The sequence below is a fragment of the Cynocephalus volans genome, chromosome 11, assembly GCF_027409185.1.
Source record: "Cynocephalus volans isolate mCynVol1 chromosome 11, mCynVol1.pri, whole genome shotgun sequence".
Classification (NCBI taxonomy): domain Eukaryota; kingdom Metazoa; phylum Chordata; class Mammalia; order Dermoptera; family Cynocephalidae; genus Cynocephalus; species Cynocephalus volans.
In genome coordinates this window covers 91720166-91746577 of record NC_084470.1, presented here as the reverse complement: position 1 = coordinate 91746577, position 26412 = coordinate 91720166, and the positions used below count along the sequence as shown (strand labels likewise).

The following is a 26412-nucleotide window of genomic DNA, read 5'->3' as shown; positions in this document are numbered from 1 at the left end:
AGCATATGAATTTTTATCTGTTGATTAGGAAAATACAGTTAAAAATACACTAGAGAACTAACAATACTTGTACACAGGATCCTTTCATTTAATGTCCTAAAGAACCATTTTCTATTTGGCTAACACAGGACTAAACAATTTATACCTTGCTAAACATACCAAATGACGCTAAGGGTGACAAAGAGAAACAGAGAAGATCTCTGCCTTAGAAGGTACCCCCCACCGACACACGGGGCTAAGCATCAAACCACCATGAAGCCCACCTGTAAAAGTAATGATGTCCCCACAGTCATCTCTGAATTCTATTAAAAAAAAAAATTACATGACCCATAGCTCTTCAATGAACTTAGGATTTCTTAATCCTCTAAGCTTCAAGATTGCTTTTCACATTTTGAATTCCAACTCTTTCTACATCTGTATATGAGAGCAAGAAGGACACCCACTAGAGCTCAACATCTGCTCTAGTCTCAATATTCAAAAATTGATCCTGGTATGACTAGCTTGTTTTTGTTTTTTTTCTAGCAGATTTCAAACTTAATATTCCTTAGCTATTATTTGAGCTCACTTACACATATAAATTCTTACCAATCCTGTTTTGGGTGAACTGCTCAAAGGAGACAATATTTGCTTTAATCTTTCTCTTAAGGGGATCTATAATGAATGTTTATTTGGCTATCAGCCTGTGAGAATACAAAAACAAAAACATTAATTTACAAACTATTCAGGAGCTGCTTGTCACCATTCCCTACTTTCCCAAAATACGAATTCCTTTAGGAAGTCTTACACCTGACTTCTAGACCTGTTATTAATGCTTCCCTTTTTTCATTTCCTTTTTAAAAAGTATTTTCTTTGGGGGGAAAAAATATATGTGTGTGTGTGTGTGTGTGTGTATAGAGAGCAAGCGAGAGAGAGAGCACGCGCACGAGAGTGCGCTTGCTCATCAAGCACAGCTGAGTGCAGCTAGCTATCGTATTGTTCTGCCATTCTAAAACTGTTTTGTGTATACTGTTTGGAAGAGGTCTATCAACTTAAAAAATATATATATACCAAGGAGGCCAGAATTTACAATCACTCTAGTAAAAGATAATATCCAATAAACATCCATTTCCTTTCTCTACCCATATCCCAGATCCAGAAGGCCCATGCAATTCTAGCCAAAGAATCCTAGAAGGGGGAAAAAAAAGATCAAAACTACAGGTGGGCAGCAATACTCAAAGTCAGGAGGAGAGGGAAGGGCAATTATTAGGTAGAGATGGAAGGTTCTTTAAATAAGGTAGACGATATGGTATAATGAGAAGATCTTGGAATCATGCAGACTTGGCTCACACTATTACTAACTGTATGACCACTCTGATTCAGTTTATTCATTTGTAAACTGCCTCATAGGACTTTTTTGAGAATTAAGTGAAATAATTTTCATAAAAGAACCTAGCAATATAGGCAGCACATTGTAGGCATCCAATTCTGTTATGCAGTGTTCCAATATTAGGGAGAAATAGAATAGAGATCATGAAGAAGGCCGCTGCTTTCATGCTTGCAAAGCAATAGTATCAAGTGGAAGACAGGAACCTACGGTTGGAGTCCTATAGTAACTTGCTACTTAACATTAAGATTTGCTAATAGCTGCAGAAAAATCTGCATGCTTACTCAAATATTCTGTTCGTTTTCTTAGAAAAATCTCGACAGTTCAGCATTGATATGATATTTATAAGACACCTGCCTTGGGATGAATGTCCCCCCCAAACTTAGTCCACACTGTGACAGTGTAAAGAGTGTGGGAAATCCTACTGTGGTAATTGAAAGGTGGGGGCCTTGGAGAGATGATTAGATTGTAGGACCATGCCATAGTAAATGGATTAATAATGGTGGTCAGGGAGAGGCATGGTTCTGAGGGCTTTAAAAGGAGAGCATGTAAGAGTCTCTCTCTCTTTCTCTGCTCCACCATTTTCTGCCATGTGAGACCCCTGGGTCACTGTCGCCACCAACAAGACCCTCACTAGAAACACATCTGGGAACACACCCTGGACTTTGGACTTCTCAGTCTCCAAACTTGTAAGCAATAAATTTTGTTTTCTTGTAAATCATCCAGTTCCAGATATTTTGTTATAAGCACCAAGTAGTATAACTTAGTCCACCATTTTGTCCTTCCCTAGAACTCCCATTCCCATATCTAAAATACTATCATCCAATATGAATTCATATAACAAGCACTCAATCTCATTTCAATCTCAAAACATTAAAAACAACAACAACTGAGTGTGGTGCAACAACCAAGGATTCAGGGTTTGATCCCTGTACCAGACAGCTGGACCCCAAAACCACAAAAAAACCTGAGCAAGCTGATGTTCGACATACATTGACCCTAAAGTCACTTCAAATAATATCATTTCTAATCACGTTGAAAAGGACAATGGATCCTGAAAAGGAGCCTTGTTTCCTTAAAGTTTTCTTATCTATTATATTTTTTAATGTGATTATGTATACATAGTAAGCAAAGATATATTTGTAGTCAGAGGTCTCAAACAATTTCAGTTAGATACCAATTACTCCTTTGTTAACAGTTGGTTCTTTTCATATAGCCAACGGAGTCATGAAAATCAGGTGTTATTTACAGCATGTGAACATTACTTATCCTAAGCGTTTAGAGAACTGATCAAATATTCATAACAACAATAACTTTCAAAGTGAAAGCTAACATTTACTGGATGCTTATTTGTACCAACCACTGTTTCTTTCATCACTTTACACACATTAGCTCATGCAATGCCTACAACTTTATGAGGAAGTACTATTCCTATTTGGCCAAAGAATTAAACAAGAAACGTGATTGAAGTCAGGACAAGAAAAACACAGTTAGAATCAGAACCAGAGTCTAAAATTCCAGAACTCTAACATTCTTACCCACTACTTCTTCACCATTTGACATATGCTGATTTAATATGTTTTTAGTCTCTAACATATTACATATTAGAATGTGGCATATTGCTGAAATATATTACACCTTTAAGATATAGTTAGGAAATACAAAACAGATTTAATATTTTAAAGGCTTAAGATTTTAAAAGATTTAATATTTTATTTAAAATGTACAAAATCAAATAATTTGAATTTTAAATGACAATTTAAAAAATAGATGACATCCTTTCTAAATAATATCTAAGTTTCAGGTCTAAGGGTGAACCATTCAAGAAATCTTAATTGATAATCTATTACAAATAGCACCAGTGTCCCAAGTATACCTGAAATCACCAGACACAAATATGATCTAGCATTTCAAGAGATGTTTTTTACTAGAGAAAGGAAATTTCTTATCTCAAACTGCTTGTATTAAGTCAAGGAATTCTGTTTCCTAGAAAAGAACAGAAAAATTCACATTCCTCTTCCATGGCATAAAAATATCGGTTACTGAAAAATTGAGAAGTAGATAGTTTTAGTAAATAAATTACCTTAAATACTTGATGTGTAATAGTTTGTTCAAGACAAAACACCACTTCGAATATTCATGACGAATCGTAAAGTCTTATATACAGGGACAGGGAGGACCAGGGTTGGAAAAGACTAGGATAGAAAGCTAGATTTTTCTGACTACCCAGCTTTGTAAATTTCACTTAGCCACCATTAAAGTATTTCACATAACTGTAAAACAAAAAGTAATTCCTTAAAAAAAAAATTGAGTGAAATGAAACAAATTAACCTCACTGTGGATCAAGCTGGTGGTGTAAACACACAGAGAAGAACTATTCCAAGTGATTTCAAAATACTGTAATTTAACAGTGTATCTCCTTTTGCCCTTAGGGTAAGGGCAAAAGGAAATAAAACAAAAAGCTCATTTTCTAATAATACTGTCCTGCCATTCTAAAACTGTTTTGTGTATATTGTGGCACAAAGCAAAGAGAAATGATATTGGTGTTAGGGAAAACTGAGATTCTGGGAATGGGGAAAAGGGATAAAGTTTTGGTTTGAATAAATAACATGAAGTACTGAATTTGAAGGGGAAGTCACCAACAATGGATATTTTAAAAAAGAAAGAAAAGAAAGCAATTTTTAGCTTTGTCCATTGAAAATGCTTAGAAACAAGGACCAATCCAATAACAATGAACACTCCTAGCACCCAGACTATGGTTTCTAAATGCCATTTCCCATGAAAAGAAACCAAGGATTTTTGCAGAAATGGCTGATGCCAGGTTTGGGGCACGAAATGTACAAAATGATCCTGGAACATGGTGTTATACTAGAAAGCAAGGAAACAAACAAGTGAGGAAGCTATTAAGAACAAATCCAAAGGATTTAGGAGCCAAGAGGCAAAGGTAGGACAATCTGAATGTCAAAAATAGTAACTGCAAGAGGCTGTAACATATTAAACATGTTTAAAACCATGAGTACACAATAATAATACTTAACTGATCACCTTTGGAGGTTGCTAAGTTACCAACCCATTATTATGAAAACTGATAAATGTGGAAAAAAACCCCAAGCACTTATCTTGCCTTTCAAATATAAACTGTATCTTAGAGCAGCCAAATAGTAATAAATGAGGGAGAGAGTACTGCAGGCAAAAAATGAAGAAACGATCATCACCACTTTAAAACATGAGGGAAATAATGGAACTAGGTCAGTGATTCTCAAAGTATGATTTGAGAACTCCTGAAGTCCTCTAGATTCTTTCAGGGGGTTGTGTGAGCTCTTCCCTTTTCCAATCTGTGCAAGGCCAGATTTTCTTCATAGTCCTCAACCAAAACAACTTATCACAACAAATTAAATGCAGAAGCAGCTATTAGAAAGCAGCTCTCTTCCGTTAAGTCAGATACTGAAGAGATGTGCAAAAAAAGTAAAAAAATGCTATTTTTAAAAAATTGGAAGTATAATTATTTTTCATAAAAATCATGTTAGTATGTTAACAGGGTTTATTACTGCTATTTTAAAATTAATCAAGAAATGATTTAAAAATCTTAGTTTTCATTTCTAACACGGTGTATCTTAATAGATATAACTTACATAAACAAAAGCTCTTGGGGGGTCTTCAATTTTTAAGATCATAAAATTTGAGAATAGCTGACCTAGGCAATGAATATCAACAGCTGCTTAACATCACATAGACAAGAAGACATTATGAAACTCTTAATGGAAGTACACAGTACTATTATAAAGCACACTTACAATCTAATCACTAATGACATGAAATATGGGCAGGAAGAAGAGGTCACCTAATAGGAGGATGTGTTAAATGATGGATTCAACCTTCAAAATCCAAAGATTAGGAAGTCTACAAAACAATAAATTTCTTCAAGTTTACCACATGAAGAAAAAGGAGGGAGAACTTAGAGATTAAGACTCAAACTTATCAATCAAGTGCAATGTATGGACCTTATCTTGATCAAAAGAAATCTTTTAAACTAACGGTTTAATAAAATCCAAAGGGAGTCCATTTTCCCATTCTATTTTGTTCTATTTGGAATTCTTCATAATAAAAAAACTAAAAACTTCAATGTCTATCTATCTCCTCCCTTACTACTAACTAAAAGGAAAAGAAAAGGCATTCTAAAAACTGCTTGTTTGGAAATGAGGGTTCAGAGAGGCCAACAGATAAACCCTAGCAGAGAGGAGACTCCAGAATCAGAAAAGTTCTTTAAAGAAAAACTGGGTTGCTTGGTAATGACTGAAAGTTCCATGATCCTCTGTAATTAGGGAGAGCATATAATTTATGTTTCAAATTGGGACATTTTTGAGAGTGAAAGGGGTGCTATTACTAATTATGCTAGCACAGCAGGGATAAACCAGGACTGTCCCAGGGAAACCAAGACTTATGGTCACTATCTATTAAAAGATTAAATTTTTTTTATCATTTTCACAAAAGATATTCAACTCAATCCTTTGGGAAACTGTTTTCCATAGAAACATATTCCCAGTATTATAGAGATAAGAAAAACTAAGGTATGCTCCAAAAAAAAAAAAAATTACTTTTCATCTCTTTTGCCTGGCACATGGTTATTTCATAAAGTGGATATGTCTACTTCTGTTCTGTTGCTCTGCTTACTCTGCAAACCTCCAGTCATTCCTTTTCATACCAACTGTTCATGATAAACCATAAGAAGGTTACACCTACCCAGAGCCTTGCTTCTCTAAAAATACAAGGGACTCCACACATGGCCTAACTAGAGTCCTACTCAATTCATGAACTGATACTTTACTCCTAGCAACACGTTAAATCTTAATAGCCCAGGGCTTAAGTAAGGAGTGAGGTAAAATCATCTGGGTCAGGTCAACCAGTTCAAGGTTCCAAAGTAAGAGCCTTGGGGTTGGCATTATTACCTACTTGTTCTAAGTGGTATGGCTACAGTAACCTCTGAGCTCTATATATGTTAGCATAATTTTCATTTTTTAGATTATTAGTAAATATCTAGTTTTAGTACTACTTATATAATGTGCCATCAATAAAATGACTACCTGTTTAATCTGAAAATTTTATGACACTTCATTACTAAAGGTTTTTAAATGCTGGGTAATATTTTAAAATAAAAGCAGTCCAAATATGAAAATACATACAATTTTGTATGTAGATCCCACAATTTTTAGCCTCATCCTAAAATGTGCATTGACATCATGTCAACCTACCCTTATTTTGCCCTATTACTAAGCTATGACATTAAAATTCTATTTATTATAAATAAAATCAAATTAGTCTAGAAAGAAAAATAATATTTAAAAAAAGGGACTTCAATATTTTAGACTTGTTCCTACATTTTCCTCAGACCTGTTCTTTTTTTAAAAATGCACTCCAACTAATATTTTTCAGACTGTGGGCATAAAGATATACAGTATTTACCTCCATGGCTGTAATAGTTTGCACCATAGAAACTGTGAAAAACGTATGCATTCATAAACAATCTAATGCTACATTCAGCATGTAATCAATCATATTGTCTCAAAAGCCCTCCTTCTCTTTGTTCTGTTTTAGGTTTTAGTCTTTAAAACTAAAAGTTTTTTAAAAATGTGCCCTGTAGATTCTATCCCAAATGTTATCATAATAAATATATTTATTTTAAAATAACCATATCTAACTGTGGCTCTTGCCTTTTATCTGATTTCTCTTATTAAAGCAAGTCATCCCTCAACAACCCACATTAATAAAGGAAAATGTAACATAAATGCAGAGGCAGTCTAATTGTCAACAGTTCCTTCCAGGTTCTTCCTCATAAGTAAAAACCTTCCTTGGATACCAAGATTGCCCAAACAGTTGATTATTAACTTCAGATCATCCTCTTTTACAGAAACCATGAAAGTACAAATTGTATGGGTTGTGGCATGCATAGAGGTTGGTAACAGAAAAGAGAATTTTTCTACATAGGCCAAAGATCATAATAAGACAGGAATAAAAAAAAAATAAACACGGAGGGGCCGGCCCGTGGCTCACTCGGGAGAGTATGGCGCTGATAACACCAAAGCCACGGGTTCGGATCCCATATAGGGATGGCCGGTTAGCTCAAAGGGTGAGCATGGTGCTGACAACACCAAGCCAAGGGTTAAGATCCCCTTACCGGTCATCTTTAAAAACAAACAAACAAACAAACAAACAAACAAACAAACAAACAAAAAAACCCACGGAGAGGGGAAAACAACACATAAAAAAACCCCTCATACAATGACAAACAACTGGTACAAATATAAAACAATGAGATCCACCTGGATGTGTATTAAAATTAACATGTCAACATTATGAAATATGCTAACATGATACTGGAAATCACAACCATATCATAATATGTAAGAATCATGAAATAATCACCTTACTATTTTCAGCAGTATACACACCTTGTTAGATTACTGGGTTTCACTTGAGTCTTTACATTTCAGGAGTGGGGAGGGGGAAATTTCAGCATCAGAAGACAATAATAAAAGGGATAAAAATAAAATTTCTTGTTTTGGGGGCTGATAAGGGATAAAGAATGCTTGAAGAACATAAATTATACAGCCTGAAGAAAGAACTCAGAGGCATAAGAAATTTACATTCAAACAGCTAATTAATTTCACTTCCACTAAGGTAAAGGGGTAAACATGTATAGAAATTTAATTTTTTCAACCTTATTTTAGTCATAAATCCGAGTTACACAAATTAGTAATTTCCAATACAAATTGCAAATATTATCTACAGAAGGGATTCCATGTTTCTTCAAGCTAGTAATACGGTGGTAGTAGTGATTGTGTGAACAGTCAACGAAAATTAAGTATGTTTAAAACCTTTCTTTTTGTAAGGCTAAGAACCTGAAACGGTTTATCAAGAAAGTGGAAGATACCGAAGTTATAAAAGTATCTATCGCCACAGACTTTTAAGAATAAGTCAAATTAGCTTTATATTTAAGTACATATAAACCATGACCTAGTCTATAAAAATCACTTTAGCCCATCCAATTTTCCCCCTTTGTCCTAGTTTCTTTTTTGCTGGGAAGAGGCGTTGTGGGATAATAATAGCAGGAAATCAGGTGGAGCAGCTACACAGGCAAGATGAGGTACAGTGCTTGTGTTTCACCTCCATTCTAGCCTACTGCTGGCTAGGTCTTACTGAAAATGAGATTAGCTGTCTGGGGAGTCATAGCAGTTATCAAAACCTTTGGAATCAAGATGTGCCCACCTTTGCCAGAAACTTTGTTATGGAAACTGGGGCTTGAACTATATGGCTTCTATCTTAGTCCCACAAATCTATGGAAACAATAGATGTGAATGAAGTACAAAGAGAAGAAATAACTACCCTAAATTTCTGTAAATACAGCTCACTAAATTTCATGGTATTGTGTTGCTATTTTACCAATGAGAAACTTTTAACTAATGGCAATGATAATTAGTTACTCTAACTTCCTTTTTCAGGTCGAAATACTATATCACTACTGTCAAGACTGTTACACATAAAAATATGTTAAGTGGGCAACACATCCAGATTTCTTTTACAGAGGGAAAGAACACAAAACTTGGTCAGGTTTGCTTAGTATTACAATGTGCACTAAAGGCAGTTTTTAAGATATTTCTTAGGTTAAAACATCTCTTTCTTTGCTAATCCATAAACAGAAATTAGCATTCCAGTTCCCTTTATTGTTTCATGCAGTACAAATGGAAAAACTTTAAGCTAGTTTAATAACATTGCAATACAGGTGGTATCTCAATTCAAGCAACAGATGTGCTCTTGAAAACTGATTTCAAACAAATTATTTCTAAAAATCAAATTATCTTAAAATACATTAAGCATTTAAAAGAATCTTGTCATATATTCCTTTATAAAGGAGGAATCCTTTGGCAATCCAAATAATTGTTCTCTAATTTGTCTGAATGCAATTCTTTATTTTTTTTAAAGAACTGGCATGCACATACTGCTTGACATTTATTTTTAAAGTAACTAAAAATATCATTCAGGACACTGATCCTTTTTAACATTTTAATGAAAACTTGATCAGAGACCCAAATTTCCAAATATTTCTTATGATTTTGCTTTAAATGGCCAGACAGATAATCGATAGATCTCTTCCAATTTTATGATTCATATTAAGTCTAATAAACTCAATGTACCACCCCACTTTCAGCTGGGAGTTGAGCAAAAATGTATCAAACAAGGTTACACTTGAAGTAAATGAGGGTGGGGGGCCAGCAGAGGGAGTAATCTCCAGGGAACATCAGGTTCTCCAGGAAGTAGGGATGAGACTGAAACAATAAGTAACCTTTCTTCGGGTTAGCATTTTACATGATGGCCACCCAACACATGAATGAGGGAAGGTGCTCTTCATCTTACTGACATAAAATTGGAGCTAACATGCAACTATTTCACCAAGGGAAACAAATAATTCTTACATGTTCTGGTCTAATCCCAAACCCAAATAAAAACACTATGTATGGAAACATGAGTTTTATTTAGACATAATATTCTTTTCCATTCCTTAATGAGAATTCAGCTGGCAGATGCTCTAGAACTAGTCTACTTGGAGTTGTATTTAGGAAGGTGAAGAGCATGGGATTTATTTTATTTTACCCTATACAAAGCTTTAGTTTTTAATTTTTCCTTGGAGAGGATGGGTCCCTATCAGATATTCTGAAATAGATCAAATTTGGGGTTAACAGTATAAGGTTGGCACAAATTCAATGCTTGAGTAGGAACTAAAAATGATTTATTTAATTGTATGCCAAAGTGAATAATCTCTCCCAGGGAAAAGAACCTCCTCCTGCCTCTCCTACCTCCTGCCCCTCCCCCACCAATATTGCCTCCCTGCTGTGCAAAGAGCCCTTTGTCCTGCCCCGCACTTATCTTGCTGTTTGGCCATATTGACAGTCCTACTGGAGGGATAATAAGGGAGTCAGTCTGACAAAAGCAGCTGGCAATTTGAGACAAAATTCTTCCTTTTCTACTTAGACCAAATCATGCTGCAGAGGTATCTGGCTCCTCCCATGTTTCCATCTATTTCTCAAACAACAGCAAGGAATTCAACATTTTCCCTCGATTAAGTAGCACAAATCAAAAACTTGATTCCTCAGATAGAAAATAATTCTGTATAAATTCCTAGAGCCACTGCTTTTTTGTGACTCATAACACTGGCCAAGAAGTATCCCCACCTCTTGGGTGTGTATATAACTAACATGGCCAAGGAAATGATTCTTATTACTTCAATTTGCCATCAAAACTCTGGGAATTCTCACACTACAAGGAAGATTGAAGAGCACAGAAGAGACAGCAGTCCAACCAAACCAACAGACACACGCACCAAGCAAAACTGGCCAATAATCTTAGTGTTTTAAAAAATATTAAGACATTATTCCAATATTCCAATAAGCAGAAAATTCCTTTCCCCTGTCTTCATATCAAAGATACTTAATGTGACCTGACATCAAGTAAGATATTCCCTCAGGTATTCAGCAAAGAAAATCAATATGATGGAAAAACTGAGTGAGGCAGGATGGGATTACAAATTCCTTGCTTAGTGAAGGCACATATAAAGCAGACTGAGACTTAGCTTCATTGTTCCCTTATTGTATCTCACAGTTCTCTTCACTTAGTGTTACGAATTTGAACACATTTTGTCAGAATAAAAGACTTCTTTAAAGTGATGCTTTCTAACAGCACTGCCCCCACAAAGTTACTAGGTATCTTTTATCTAACTTATAATTGAATATACAACAGGACACATTTCATTAACACTCTGATTTAACAAAATATAGATATTTAAAAAATATATAGATAGTGAAAAAAATTATATTCTTTACCTTTCATGAACTTCGCTGAATCTTAACCAAAAGAAAAATCAATCACTACATTAAAGGTTAAAATGCCATCTTAACACATATTTAATTTTTTGGCAGGAAGGTACAGTACCTTTATTTTCTAAGGAGTGCCTCTGAAAGGATATTTACAACCAAAGTACAAATGACTACCAATTGTGTTACTAAATTTACATCACCTCACACGTTTTGCAAAGTTTTATGTCTTAAACGACACAAATATATCAAGAAATTTCAGTTTTTAACACTTGAAACACAATTTTTATAAATAAAACTCTAGGCCTTCTAATATCAAATTAAACTGAAAAAACACCAGAATTCATAAAAATTTTTTAATCTACTCATGGTCCAGTCTCTAAGATGTATCCAATAATCATTGACTGTTGTTAACTATGGCCTAATGTTTCATAAGTTATTTCAATATGAAGAGGATAAAGCAAAAGTGGTTACCTGCACTTCTGCATTTTTTGCATTATATATAATTTTCCCATTTAAGGCAAAAACAAATAAACAGAGATGCTAGGCCAGAATAATTTCAGAAAGTATGTAAGTCCTTGGAAACAACAGTACCAAAAGACGTAAAAAAACTTCCAGCACATTAGTTAAATAAAACCTTCTATGAAAAGGACCTCTATGATCCTTCAGAAAATGTATCAAGACCCTCAGTGGGTTCCAAATAACAGGAAATGCAAGTGAAAAAGCAATTATTTTATAAGGTAACTTTCACATTATATACTAATTTAAACTAAAAACATTTATATCTTAAACTATAAGTATGTCAAACAGCCAGTATGAGTCTGATACGGCATATCACATATGTGATAGTAATAAGAATGAGAACCACCTACAATATTAAAGGTTCTGTTTCACTGGTCTGCTTTCATTACTGGGAGAACAATGTGAGCCACATTTGTGAATGACAAAACACATTTTTATTCTTTCTAGTTCCCTGCCACAAATGCCAGAGTCATACTACAAATTATAAAGGTTTGTGGGATTTAAGTACATTTACACAAAATTGAACAAATCAAAATTCTGAAGGAAAAAGTATAGGACACAAGAGTCTTGGGGGAAAACAACACATGGGCATATGCGAAGTACCGTATGTAATTGGTGGTATATTTGGGTGGTGGTTCTCCTTCAAGTACTTCCATACTAGATGGACTGTTCTGCTTAACCAGAGATCATCCTAATGTTCAGGAGTTGTAGGGGAGGGGAGACCACATAAGGGGCTTAGAGGCCATATTTTCAGTATCCTGAACTAGACTTACTCAATTTCTGAATATTCTTTCTGGTCTGTCCTATATTTCAGATGGATCACATCCAAGAATACATCCTTGTGATATCAGAAGACTATGTCCAACATGTACATAAATCAAACTTATAGGTCAAACTCCAAAGAAAATATCTAATCTGGAGAAATCTATGACTAAAAGAAATTAAGAAGGAAGTATTTATATTTAGAAATCACTCCAAAAATGGCAGCTCTTTATAGAGCTTAAGATTCCAAGTTTAGTGAAATGTTCAGCAAAACATCTATTCAATAAGGTAAATATGGCTTAATCAATGAAAGGAAGGGGACAAACAACAAAAAAATAAAAATTGATTCAATGATTAAAGAGATAGAGGAATACATGTCGGTTGCAGGAAAAAACCCTGATTTCCACACCCCCTTTCTGGTTCTCAGGAAGATCCTTAAGTTCTTATTACTTTGGTTTTAAGTGGATTCAAAAATTAAAACTATAGGCTGGCCCGTGGCTCACTTGGGAGAGTGTGGTGCTGAGAACACCGAGGCCACGGGTTCGGATCCCGTATAGGGATGGCCTGTTAGCTCAATGGGTGAGCGTGGTGCTGACAACACCAAGTCAAGGGTTAAGATCCCCTTACCGGTCATCTTTAAAAAAATAAATAAATAAAAAATAAAACTGTAATGGAACATCAATTGCTGTTCAAGCACAAATCCCCAGATAAAAAACAAAAATCTGCCGAAAAAACAAAAACCAACCAAACAAAAAAAGTCTTAACTATGATCCAGTTCCCAAACATTGAAATCCACAAATGGGTAGAAGGTTATGAATTGCAAATTCTCATCTTCCCACCAATAAAAGGCAAACTAGCTCAGCAGTGAAAATTCCCAGGAAAGCAAGGGTTCTTCTTAGTCCTCAAACAGCCATCGCCTAAGTGCAGCTCCCTGCAGCCAACAGCATTAATGGACGCTGCACTGCTGTCCTTCCCTGGAGACAGCAGCCAGCACTACTCAAGCTTCTCACGTAGCAACCCGAGCTCCAGAGCCAGCAGCTGCTGCTGCCTTGTATACTAACCCCTGTGATACAACCCAAAGGAACAACCTTCTCTTTACCCCACCCCCACTCCTTACACACTTTTTTTTTTTTTTGAGCAGTGCTGCACACCAGAAAGGCTGGAATTATGCTTTTTGGAAAGAAACAATCGTAAGGTCACCCTTTTAAACTAAGGTCTTTTATCAAAATAATCAACATTCACCAAATTCCAAATATCCATTTCAATTAAGCCAACGATTTAGAAGTGAAGATTAAGCTTTAGTTTTTTACGAGGCCGATTTTCCAAGCACTGTACAGTCAAATTTAAATTTGCAGCTAGAGCCAGAGTCTTGTGTCATGTCCTACCAAAGGACACAATTCATTTTTCTACACTTAATGACAGTCTGAATAAACCTTAAAGACTCTAATCCCATAACGGGCCAGATTTCTGGCTACGGAAGAGAACTAATGATCCTCCTGAGAAAATTGGAAGAAATCCAATAAAAAAATTTTTCCCCCATTTCCTCCAAGAGGCCCCCAAACCTTTGATTATGTGAGTATTCTTCGCTTTAGTCCTAGCATATTCCATACATCTAAAATTACCACTTATAACTTTTTCCTCAGTGACCTAAAACATTAATATAAAATTAACCCTCAAAAATAATTTTTCTCAAATAAGGAGTACATTGTCCAGAAAAGCTCAGAACACTAAACTCAGCTGGATCTTCCCCAATCAAAAGTATAGCTATGTAACATCTGCCCAACAAAGAAATGTAAATATGACCTTGGTCACAAATATGTCATCTAAAAACTACCTGTTTAGTCAAGAGATGAAGGAAATTAACAGAGAACCTGGGGTTTCTTTCGGTACTATGAGCATAGGGAATATTGGAGGAATGAACTTAAGTATAGACAAAGCCCAGTGGAACCCACAGCTCTGGGCAAGAAATGAGTTACTGGTGAACACATTGCACAAGTAACATGAGAAAGCAGAAAATGCAGGTCATACACGCACCCCTGACCCAGACCAGCAGAGCTGGCTGCAGCACCAGCATCCAAGAGAAAGACCACTATTCCTAAGAAGTGAGACAAGCAAAGGAGCTCTACAGAATAAATTAGCATAGAGGGGGCTTTCCCAACAGTTAAACTTTCCCTCTCACAAGATTTACTTACTTAAACCAGGGCTTTTTCCCACCACCATTCACTTCACATCCCTGCTTTGCACGCACAGGGAAAGAGAATTCATAAAGGGTAAATTTTTTTGCCTTTAAATACGTTCTCAAATGATCGCTCTCCACGCCCAAGGCAGGGAAAACGACACAATCTGGCTCAACTCCAGTCTAGAACCCTACAAATTTAGTGGAGCTATCTCAGAGATACTGGGGCATACGCCACCGGGAGCCCAAGAATGTGAAGTGGGGGTGGCGAAGGTGATGTCTTTAGTGAGGGAAAAGGAAGCAGCCATCTGAGATGGGGACCCAAGAATGAGAGAGAAGGCACCCAGGAAGATTATAGGGGGGAGATCGAGGCCCCCAGAGCGATTCAGAGTTGTCACAAGGCCGCGAGTACGGGGATGGGGGAGTGCGGGTTCGGGTAGAGGAAAAAAAAAGTATGCTTGTGTATTTTGAGAGGAAGGCAGCTGGAGGCCTATCCTCAAGTAAAAGGTAAACGTGGAGTAGGCAGTTCCCAGAAAAAGGGGTAAAGAGGCGTGGGGGAGGGGAAGCGTCCTGACCCAAGAAACGTGAAAAGGGTAGTGGGGTCGATTAGATTACAGAAGGGACCTTACTCCCTGGGCAAGAGGGGTGCAAGGGTGTGGGGGAAGGCGGCGAGGGGATGAGAAGGGGCAGCATCTTCTTGAGAAGAGCCTGGGGAGGGCCAGGCCCACATCCCGAGAAGAACGAGAGCGGGGAGACGGAGGAGGCGACCCTTCCTCCCCCAGGGCCCGGTCGTGGGGGTCGGTCTGGTCTCTCTTTTCTATCGGGCCCTTACCTTGTCCCAGGCGCTGCCGGGGCCTGGGCCCGGGCTGCGGCGCACGGCACTCCCGGGAAGCAGCAGGACTCGAGTTAGGCCCAACGCGGCGCCACGGCGTTTCCTGGCCGGGAATGGCCCGTACCCGTGAGGTGGGGGTGGGGGCAGGGGCAAAAAGGCGGAGCAAGCCAAAGGCGGGGAGGGGGAAGGGCTAAGGAAAGAGAGGGGCCGGCACTACTGTGTTGGCGCACTGGCGGGACTGGGACTGCGTGAGCCTCTGAGCGCAGGCGGGCGGCGGCCGCCCCTCCCCCGGCGGCGGCGGCGGCGGCGGCGGCAGCTCGGCGGCAGCTCACTCAGCCCGCTGCCCGAGCGGAAACGCCACTGACCGCACGGGGATTCCCAGCGCCGGCGCCAGGGGCACCCAGGACACGCCCCCTCCCGCCGCGCCATTGGCCTCTCCGCCCACTGCCCCGTACCTATTGGCCAGCTCGCCGCCAATCAGCGGAAGCCGCCCGGGCCACCTAGAGAAGAGGCTGTGCTCGGGGGCTCCGGCTCCTCAGAGAGCCTCGGCTAGGTAGGGGAGCGGAGCTCTGGTGGAGGGGGGAGCCGGTGGGTTGGGGGGGATGGGTGGCTGAGGTGGACCGAGTGGTTACTGGGGGGCTTTGCCTTCTCCCGCGGGAAGTCGGGAGTATAACGTTTGTAGCGCTGGGAGAAAAAGGGGTGGTCGCATGCAGGCGGGAGGGCAGCCCGCCCTGCGGCAACCGGAGGGGGAGGGAGAAGGGAGCGGAAAAACCTCGAAACCGGACGGAGCCATTGCTCCCGCAGGGGGAGGAGCGCTTCCGGCTCTCATCTTGTCACGGATTGGCCGTTTCTCATCCCGCCGTGTGTGAAAATACAAATGGCGTGTTTTGGTTGGAGCAAACTGCCTGTCAGTTATAGCCTTGGGAGTGCGCAGTCGCCTAGCGACTCTCGCATTGCCCCCTGGGTGGGGCGGGTGGGTAGGTGGGGAGGGGAGAGAGCTGGACGGGCGGGCGCGGTCGGCCTCCTGCGGGGGGGGAGCGGGGAGGGTCAGTGAAAGTGGCTGCAGCGCGGGCGTCCTCCCACTCTCCCCTTCTGGGGAGTAGGTGTACCCGCCGCGTGCTCGGCCTTGGCATTTGATTGGTTGTTGGAGACTGGGGAACGGGCCTTTGCTATTGGCTCGAGTTCCAATTGAGCGAAACCACTGCGCGGGGTGGCGGGGAGGCAGTCGTTGGTACGGTCCTCCCCGAGGCCCAGCGCCGCAGTGTCTGGCCCCGCGCCGCTGCGCAACGTGGCAGGAAGCGCGCGCTGGAGGCGGGGGCTGGCTGCTGGCCGAGGGTTCTGGGTGGCGGCTGCTTTGGCTCCGCCCCGAGTGCCCGCCGCCTGAAGGACGAGACAAGCCCGACTTGCTACAGGCACTGGTGGGGGTGGGGAAAGGAGTGAACGTTGGTCCGGCTGGTTTGTGGGCAGGAGGCTGAGGTTCTCAGAAAATCGGCGCGAGCTGCAATCCTGAGGGAGCTGCATTGGAGGAGGCGGGGAGAAGGCCGCACCCTTCTGGGGAGGGGGAGGGGAGTGCCGCAATACCTTTATGGGAGTTCTCTGCTGCCTCCTGTCTTCTAAGGACCGCCCTGGGCCTAGAATAACCCCCCTCCCCCCCATGATTTCGTCATCGCCTCCTTGTCGAGTCTCTTCGACTGTGGGCGGGATGCTTTTGCCCAGGCTTAAGGGCTGACCTCGTGCCTGGGCGTTGTCCTGGAGGAGAATTGAGGACGTATAAGATTTGAGGGGCGAGTCCAATTTCCTTGTCTTCCCAAGTACTTGAGTTTGTGTCAAGAGGTAATTATAATATGGGTTAAAAAGGGAAATGGAGCCTAGGAATTCACCTGGGGTTGATTTTATGCGGGGAGACTGCGGGTTATTACTACTTAAGATTCCTTTTGGAGCATTTCTTTTCGAGATAGAAGGAGGTGAATTAAGATACAGTCACCTGTGTTTTATTCTCACCCATTTGAGACTCTTGCCAAACCACCGAAGTATAGCACCTCAAATTAAATCTTTTTTATCCTCTTAATTCTACTTGCTCAGATTAAATCTTAATGATAAAGTTGTAGCCCTTGTTTCAGAACCCAGTCCTTTCCTCCCTTCTTCCACCTCCCTCCCCGTTCCCTCTCCCTTTGGATCCCCACCATCAGGCTGCTTAGCCATTCTCACTCATGTTTTGATCCCATTTTCCATTTGTTGTACTCGCTCATCCGGTCCTCAGACATACCACTGGCTTTCTCCCTCCCCTGATCTTGGGTAGCCTGGGTAGCCAGGTGAGTCATGAAACCAGACAGATTGGTTCTACTACAAATTAAGGCTTGAGTTGGGGCCTCACTCTTCCCCAGCAGCGCTTTTATTCCTCCCTAATGCACTTTCTTGAATGTTTACCTTGGTTTTCATTTTATCCTTTTTCTTAGAAGATGTACCCTCTTTTCTCAGCTGGGATTCTACCCCCCCCCCCAGTCTCGTCACAGTCCAGATGACCTTGACTATTGCTTTACTGAGAATTGGACCTGAGGATCAATGACATCTCCCTTTCTCCTCTTTTGAATACCGCTCAACCCATCTCTCTGTTCCTGTTTTGTCAGTAACTGAGCTCAGTTTCTTGTAAAATAGCTTCCAAACTGGTCTCTGCTTCCAGTATCATCCTCTGATACATCTTACATGTTGCCAGCACCTTTGTCCTGGAGTACAGATAGAGCATGAAAATGACAGATGAAACTCCTTTTCTGGCTTTTTACTACTTATAGGATGAATTCCATCCTCATGAATGTGATGCATAAGGCCCCTTTATGGGCTGACTTCTACTTAATAGCTTTTTCGTTTGTCTCTATTTTCCACATATACACACACACTACCTACCACTCTACTAAAGTTACACAGAATTGATTGCTGTTTACATAAACCATTGTGACATTGTCATCCATCTTTGCAGGGTGATTCCTTTTGAAATGCTACCCCTGCTGCTCGTTACCCTTCAAGACTGTTAAGTTTCAAATATCATCCCCCCTCTCATCTTGCCTTCTGTGATCTGTTGTCCTATGAGCTGACTCCACTATAAAAAAGTTAACAGTGCTTTCTCCTGTCTCTTAGCAATTTCCTTGAATCCTTTGCACTTCTCATGTTATCATTGCTGGCTTAAATGCTCTTAAATATTGGGAACTTCTTGAGGGCACAGTCTCTTGTCTTGTGCTGCTAAGCTCCTAATATATTCCTTGATCTTGCCAACCCTAAGTAAAATGGAGTGACACATAAATGTCTTTAAGGTTGGATATTTTATTAGTCTCTCAAACAGTTCTTAGTATGCTTGCTAGTGCTCTAGATTAGCACTGTCCGATGGAACCTTCTGCAGTGATGGAAATATTCTGTATAAGCTATCCAATGTAGTAGCAACTAATCATAATTACTCTTGAGCACTGACTATGTGGCTGGTGTGACTAAACTGAATTTTTAATCTAATTTAATTTGCTTCTGTGGACAGTGTAGCTGTAGACACAAACTAGAGGATTACGGAATACTTAAATGTGAATGGTTTTTTTTTTTTTTTTTGGGTGTCTGGCCCATACTGGGATCTGAACCCTTGACCTTGGTGTTATTGACACTGCTCTAACCAACTGAGTTAACTGGCCAGCCCTGATAATTTCTTTTTATACTGAGCAGTAAAGAAATAAAAGTTGAACCCTCTCTGGTCCATTTAATTTTATTTTTTAACTGCTTGTTTTACTTTACCTATTTCTATACTTCAGCTGTACTTGGCTGAAAGCTAAATCCAACAAACCATTACTGAAGATAAACCTGCTGTGGACAATAGTGTGTTGAGAAAACAAGTGTTGATTAGTTGGGATTTCAAAAAAAATGCATAATGAATTTTAGGAGGTGCTTAATCAAAAGTCACAGAGGCTTAAATGAGAATAGAACTATATCTGATATTAATGAACTAAGCCCTAAATTTCAGTCCAACAAGTTTTCATCTTTTGGTTAAAATGTCATCAGAAATGCCCCAAGAACCTTGAGTTACAGGAAACTATCACAAAGTAATTTGCATCCTGAGGAAGTATAAATTAATACCAGCATATTTTAACACTGAAATGCTTTTTGATTTATGTGCTTTAAATATGTGTAAATTTAAATTGTTTTAAAACACAATTTAGGGGTAAAATTTCTTAGAATATGAGAGGCTTAGTACAGTGGTCTTCGGACTGTTAGTGTGCACAGTGACAGTTGCTTTGCTATTTAAAGCAGATTCCCAGTTCCACACCCAGTGATTCTGATTTCAGTTGGGGAGGGGGGGCCTCACAGGGCTTAGCATTAGAATTCTGTATCTTTTCAAGTTATTCATTTGCTTACTGCCTACACAGCCCTAGGGCTGTGATTTACCTGACAGAAATGATTACAACTTAAGAGAAACTCTTCTCAGTGATACTTTATGTCCCTTCTCCTTTCTCCCTCAGTTTCTCAACTGAACTGTTTTTTCTTCCAAAAAAAACCTGTATGAATGGGAAAATTTTGAAAGGCAAAGAAAAGTAGTAATTAATATTTTTGGAAACATGCAGGTCACATTCTTTTTCTTTTAAAAGGGATATTAAAATATTCCAAATACTGTTTTTTGAACAAGAAAAGTTCACCTCATTTTTTGAGTGTGTTTCTCCCACTAAGTTGCATTCTTCAAGGGCATGGGGATTTATTTTTGATTCTCCAGTGCCTAAGCACAGAGCTGGGAACTCAGTAAATGTTGGTTTTATTGATTTATGTATGAAATTGGTTTCAAATAATAGTTAAACCAATAAAACATAGAAACAGGACTCCTTTTATGGAGAAACATTAGGGTCCTCCTTAACCTTAAGTCTCTTAATATTCTATTCAGAGAATAAACTGATGCCTCATGGTCTCTGAATACATCCGTCTACCATTCAGCTCTTCTTTGGGTTTCCTGAACTAACCTTTGCAGTTATCATCTTCCTGTGCTTTACTTCCTTGGCTTTTTGTTTAAATAAACCAGCTCTTATCTCCTTTTGAAGTAGTGCTGTATAATTTCCTATACTTACAGGACAAAAATTTAAGTGTGTTAAAACTTGTACTTGCATGAGAGTTGGTGAAAGTTTTTGTGAGGGCTTATTTTTTGGTTTTGGGTTTTTTAAAAAAAATTTCAGCAGTTATTTTTTGATATTACATATATTAGTAATTGATAAATGTTGTTAAGTTGTACACAAGTTCTCTGATTTTACTTTGTTCACTGCCCAGAACAGAGAGGGAGAAGGGGGTCTATGCATCTTAGAACAGGTTTTTGGGTTTTTTGAAGATTTGCAAAATTTGAGCTAGATAAGGTTCCTCCCACATATTTTTTATGAATAGAGGTTTGGTATAATTTTGGTTTGCAACTTTTAATCAGAATATGATAGAGATCAGCGTCGCAAGGGTAAGACTAGTTTGACTCTTTCGGGCCAGTCTTAATTGTAGAGCACCTTGTTAGGTCACAAATCCAGGAGTCTGGTACTTGACTTTGCAGGTTGAAAATTTTTGATTATGTTAGTTTACCAAGTGGCATACTAGTTTATGGGAGGGGTGTTCAAAACGTTCATGGAAAATGTGTATTATGGAAAAACTATGAGTGGATTTCAAATTTTTTTTTGCATCAAAATATACTCATACTACCTTGTTATAACATGTCTGAACAGGATCTAATCAGTTTGAAAAGAGCCCCTATCAGAGCAACATGAATTCTAAAATTGAAGCAAGAACAAACATCAAATTTATGGTGAAACTTGGATGGAAGAATGGTGAAATCATTGATGCTTTACGAAAAGTTTATGGGGATAATGCCCCAAAGAAATCAGCAGTTTACAAATGGATAACTCGTTTTAAGAAGGGAAGAGACGATGTTGAAGATGAAGCCCGCAGTGGCAGGCCATCCACATCCATTTGCAAGAAAAAAATTAATCTTGTTCGTGCCCTAATTGAAGAGGGCCGACCATTAACAGCAGAAACAATAGCCAACACCACAGACATCTCAATTGGTTCAGCATACACAATTTTGACTGAAAAATTACAATTGGGCAAACTTTCTACCCGATGGGTGCCGAAACTGTTGCATCCACATCAGCTGCAGACAAGAGCAGAACATTCAAGGGAAATTTTAAACAAGTGGGATCAAGATCCTGAAGCATTTCTTCGAAGAATTGTAACAGGAGATGAAACATGGCTTTACCAGTATGATCCTGAAGACAAAGCACAATCAAAATAAAAGCTACCAAGAGGTGGAAGTGCTCCAGTCAAAGCAAGAGCAGACCAGTCAAGAGCAAAGGTCATGGCACCAGTTTAGGATGCTTAAGGCATTTTGCTCGTTAACTTTCTGGAGGGCTAAAAAACAGTAGGAAAAGCTTTACCCAGAGTCCTTTCCCACCACAACAATACTCCTGTTCATCCCTCTCATCAAACAAGGCAATTTTGTGAGTTTCAATGGGAAATCATTAGGCATCCATCTTACAGTCCTGATTTGGCTCCTTCTGACTTTTTTGTTCCTAATCTTAAAATAATATTTAAAGGGTACCTATTTTTCTTCAGTTGATAGTGTAAAAAAAGACTGCATTGATATAGCTAAATTCCCAGCACCCTCAGTTCTTATAGGGAAGGATTAAGTGGCTTTTATCACTTGTAAGAGTGTCTTGCATTTGATGGAGCTTATGTTAAATAGAGTTTATATTTTGTGTGCTTCTCCAGAATACTTTTTTTCTTATCCATGATTCCTCATTCTTGATGGAGTGGGTAAGAAATTAGATATTAGAGTACTGTTAGTGATCATGGAGTTAAATATTTAGACTTATTTTATCTAGACCAGGGTTGAACCTGGTGAATTATTCCTGCTCTGTTACGGAGTGTATTTTCTTGGTGACTAGAGAGATTATTTCTGCCTCTCTGTATTTCTGAATCATGGTTATGTTAATAATCCTGCACTACAGCTTTTCCTAGAGTTCAGAGTTATCACTGACCTTTAGTTTGTCCTGGTACTTTGTCATCCTTTGTTTTCTAGTTTTTTTTTAAAACATGTTTAAGATCAGCTCTTCCTGCTGACAACAGTAACACATTTTCAGGTCATGTTTACAGACTTGATTATTTTATTATATAAATAGTCCCATCTGTAGTGTATATACTCTAGTCTACTCAGTCAGCAGTTTTCATAGTCTTTCTTCCTTTTACTGACCTTTGGTTAAAATCTCATTCCAGACTTTGTGGTATTGCTTACTATAACAAATAATGGCAACATATTATAATGTATGTTATAGGAAAAAGCTAATGGAAACATGGGTAGGTTAGAAAAAATGAAGTGTTCACTGAGTGCTTTTTGTGTACTAAGTAACTAAATGCAGATATGGTGGAAATAGCAAGAGAATTAGAATTAGAAGTGGAGCCTGATGATATGACTGAATTGCTGCAATATCATAAAACTTTAAATGGATGGGGAATTGGTTTTTATGATGAGCAGGGAAAGTGATTTCTTTCTGGTGAAAATGCTGTGAACATAGTTGAAACGATGACAAAGGATTTAGAATATTACATAAACTTAATTGATGAAGCAGTGGCAGAGTTTGAGTGGACTGACTCCAATTCGGAAAGAAGTTCTGCTATGGGTAAAATGCTATCAGACAGCATCGTCAATTGATGCAGCAAACTTCATTGTCTTATTATAAGAAACTGCATGGCCACCCAACCTTCAACAACTCACCCTGATCACTCAGCAGCCATCAACATCGAGGTAGAACCCTCCAGCAGCAAAAAGGTCTAACTCACTGAAGGCTCAGATGATTGCTAGCATTTTTTAGCAATATTTTAAAATTAAGGTATGTACATTTTTAAAGATATAATGCTATTGCACACTTAATACAGTATAGTATAAACATAACTTTAATATGTACTGGGAAACCAAAAAATTCATGTGACTTGCTTTATTGCAGTGGTCTGGAACTGAATCCGCAGTATCTCTGAGGTATGCCTGTCTGTATATTTAGTGTGGTCCTTATATATTTAAAAAAAAAAAAAAAAAATTACACAATAGGAAACTAAAGCTCAGTGAGATTGAACAATTTTCTTTAGCTATCTCAGGCCAGGAATCCAAACTCTGGTCTTGATTGACAGTTGCTATTTTTAACCGTTTTGTCCACCTGGTTCTAATGGACACAAAACATTATTTTAGGAAATTTAACCTGGCTGCAGATACAGGATAGGTTATAGGGATGAAGAAATTTGAAAGCAGAGACCACTTATGAGATTCTCTTACAGTAGTCCAGCCATGAAGTGATGAGATCTGGTCTCATCTAGTGCTGGCAATCAAAATGGAAAGGAAATTAAAGGATTCAGTAACTGACCAAATGTCAGTCACTGAGAGGGACAATGGTCTCAGAATATCACTTCTGAAGCCTTCCTTGATGCCCTCACCCCTACAACACTGGGTCCCCATGTAAATTTTGTAATGGCTCTCCTCACAATTGTAATTAAATTAATCATTGTGTAATTCTTGTTTCTTTCCTACTTCTTCAGGTTGGTCCTTGAGGACAATGCTTATTTATGGCTGTATCCCTGTTGCCTGAGCACAGGGAAGTGTGTGAGGTCAAAACTATTTAGATAATAACCAGATGTTTGCCTTTTTCACTTATTCTTGCAAGAGTGCTGCAGAGGCTACTGATGTGTGATGACATCCTCTCTCTGATGTTAACAAATGGTGCTACATATCCTTGGGTTTTTATAAGGTGGTAGGTAGGTTTAGGTATGAGTATTTGTGTTTTTAGAAATTAACTCGTTATACCTTCTGTAATCTCAACACTATAATTGTTACTTTAAAATCCTGTAGTCTTCCTTGTGCCTAAGCATAAACATAAGTACATTTTGTTGTTGTTTTGCAGTTTAAAATATTTTCTCAAAACGTCCAAATTTTACTTTAAAGTTTATAGTTTTTCTTATATTTAAGAATGGATCATTAGCTTAAAAAAGAAGAGACTACTTGTTGAACCCAAGCTATACCATCTATGTCTAAAAATGCTAAAGTACAAGATTGATTCAGAAGGATTGACTGAAAAGAAACTATAAGAAATGAAAATATGAAAGCTATGTTTCTTCTGGTTTTAGAGATATTAATTTACCTTATTGTGTATATGTAGTAGAATAATTTTGTGTACTGTTGGTGGTAGCAAAGTTGAATCATTTGGAAACCAGTGATTTTTAAAGGTATTGAATATCTTAACTTCAGATGTGAGGCTTCTTAAAAGAAAAAAAATTACATTTTCAAACTAGACATGATAAAACTACTGAAGTATCTTAAAGGGCAAGTTATTGTATTATATTGGCTGGAGAAACATACACAATAGCTGAGAAGCTTTAAGGAGCATTCTTGGACGAAAAGCAAGTGAAAAATCACAGTAGTGCCACTTTTGAACAATGCAAGTTGTTGGATTTGTGTGCAGACATGAACTCTGTTAATATCTCATCTATAGACGTGTACAGTCATCCCTTGGTATCTATAGGGCACTGGTTCCAGGACAACCAACACTCGTGAGGATACTGCAGATGTTCAAGTCCCTTGTATAAAATGGTGTACTATTTGTATGACTTAAGCACATCCTCTCATATTCTTTAAATCATCTCTAGATTACTTATGATACTTAATGCAATGTAAAATGCTATGTAAATACTTAAACTGTGTTTTTTATTTGTATTAATTTTTATTTATTCCCCCCCCCCCCCAATATTTTCGATCTGTAGTTGGTTAAGTCTTTGGATGTGGAACCCGTGGATATGAGGGCCCACTGTACTTAAACCTTATAAATGGATCAATCTACAAATGTGGCTGGACTTGTTGACTTTGCTTGTATTTGCCTGGCATCAGCATGAACTAATCAGATACTCTCATACGAAAGCTTGGCAATAAACACAACATATCCTGAAATAGTCAAAGTGTGGAATAACTTTTTTTAATCTTACGGTTTATCCTAAACAATCCTATGTTGACATTTGCACTAATGGTGAAAAGGCAACAGTGGGTAATACTGGGCACCTTGGTACATATCAAAGGAGTGGCTTCAAACCACAGAAGTCATTCTTCACTACCATGCATTTGTAGTGTAAACCCCTAAAAAGGAGAAATCAGTTTCACTTAAGAATGTCCTTGTGAAAGCAATAAAATTATTCTGTTAAAGACCTGAGTACATAACTTTTAACATGAGTGATGAAATGGAAAGTTTGCATGAAGTACTTAGTACAGTTGTTCTGCTGAGAAAAAGCACTCATGCAGTTGGAGCCTCATTTTTATTTTAAACAGTCAATTTTGGTTATTCAGAGTTGGCTGCTGGGCAGACATTTTCATATGAAGGAAGTGAGCCTGTCAAGGAAAACAACTGACAGCAGTCGTTGAAGATAAAATTCAAACTTTAAAGTGAAAATCAAACTTGGGAAAACCTGGTATTTACCATCAGGAGCTTCATAGCTTCCCAATACTTTGTTTTTTATGAAAGGTAGTGATATTAATGAATATGATATTTTAGATATGGCATAACAAAATGGGCCAACATTTGGAAGATGTATATAACTCAGTGAATACTTTTTAAGTGACTGTGAAATTACAAAAAACAGCAAGTTAAATAACCATGAGCTGAATGTAGAAGATGAAAATCCAGCTGCCTTCTATTAAGTCAGACAATTGAGAACTGATTTGCAAAAATGTAAAACAATGCCATTCTAATTTTTTTTGAAATATAGTTACTTCCATGGAAATGTTAAAGAAATTCATTTGTTTCTATACTGTTACAGTGTTTTGTTTTAATTTCTAATGTAAAATATTGGTAAACAAAGTTATTTGGGTCCCTCAATT

At 38.4% G+C, this 26412-nt stretch overlaps 1 protein-coding gene and 1 long non-coding RNA gene across 5 annotated transcripts in view; one reads left to right on the top strand and one right to left on the bottom strand.

Annotated features, from left to right (window-relative positions):
* SETD5 (SET domain containing 5) overlaps window positions 1–15850 on the bottom strand; it is a 72573-nt gene extending 56723 nt beyond the window's left edge. For all 4 annotated transcript variants that reach the window (XM_063114128.1, XM_063114133.1, XM_063114135.1 and 1 more), the window contains exon 1: window positions 15519–15850. The gene's annotated coding sequence lies outside the window, so the exon portion shown is untranslated. The remainder of the gene's footprint in view (window positions 1–15518) is intronic.
* A 161-nt stretch (window positions 15851–16011) lies between these two features.
* LOC134390352 (uncharacterized) lies at window positions 16012–25491 on the top strand. Its single transcript, XR_010024854.1, has 2 exons — window positions 16012–16071; window positions 21233–25491. It is a non-coding gene; the product is annotated as an uncharacterized LOC134390352 (long non-coding RNA).
* Window positions 25492–26412: the final 921 nt, after the last annotated feature.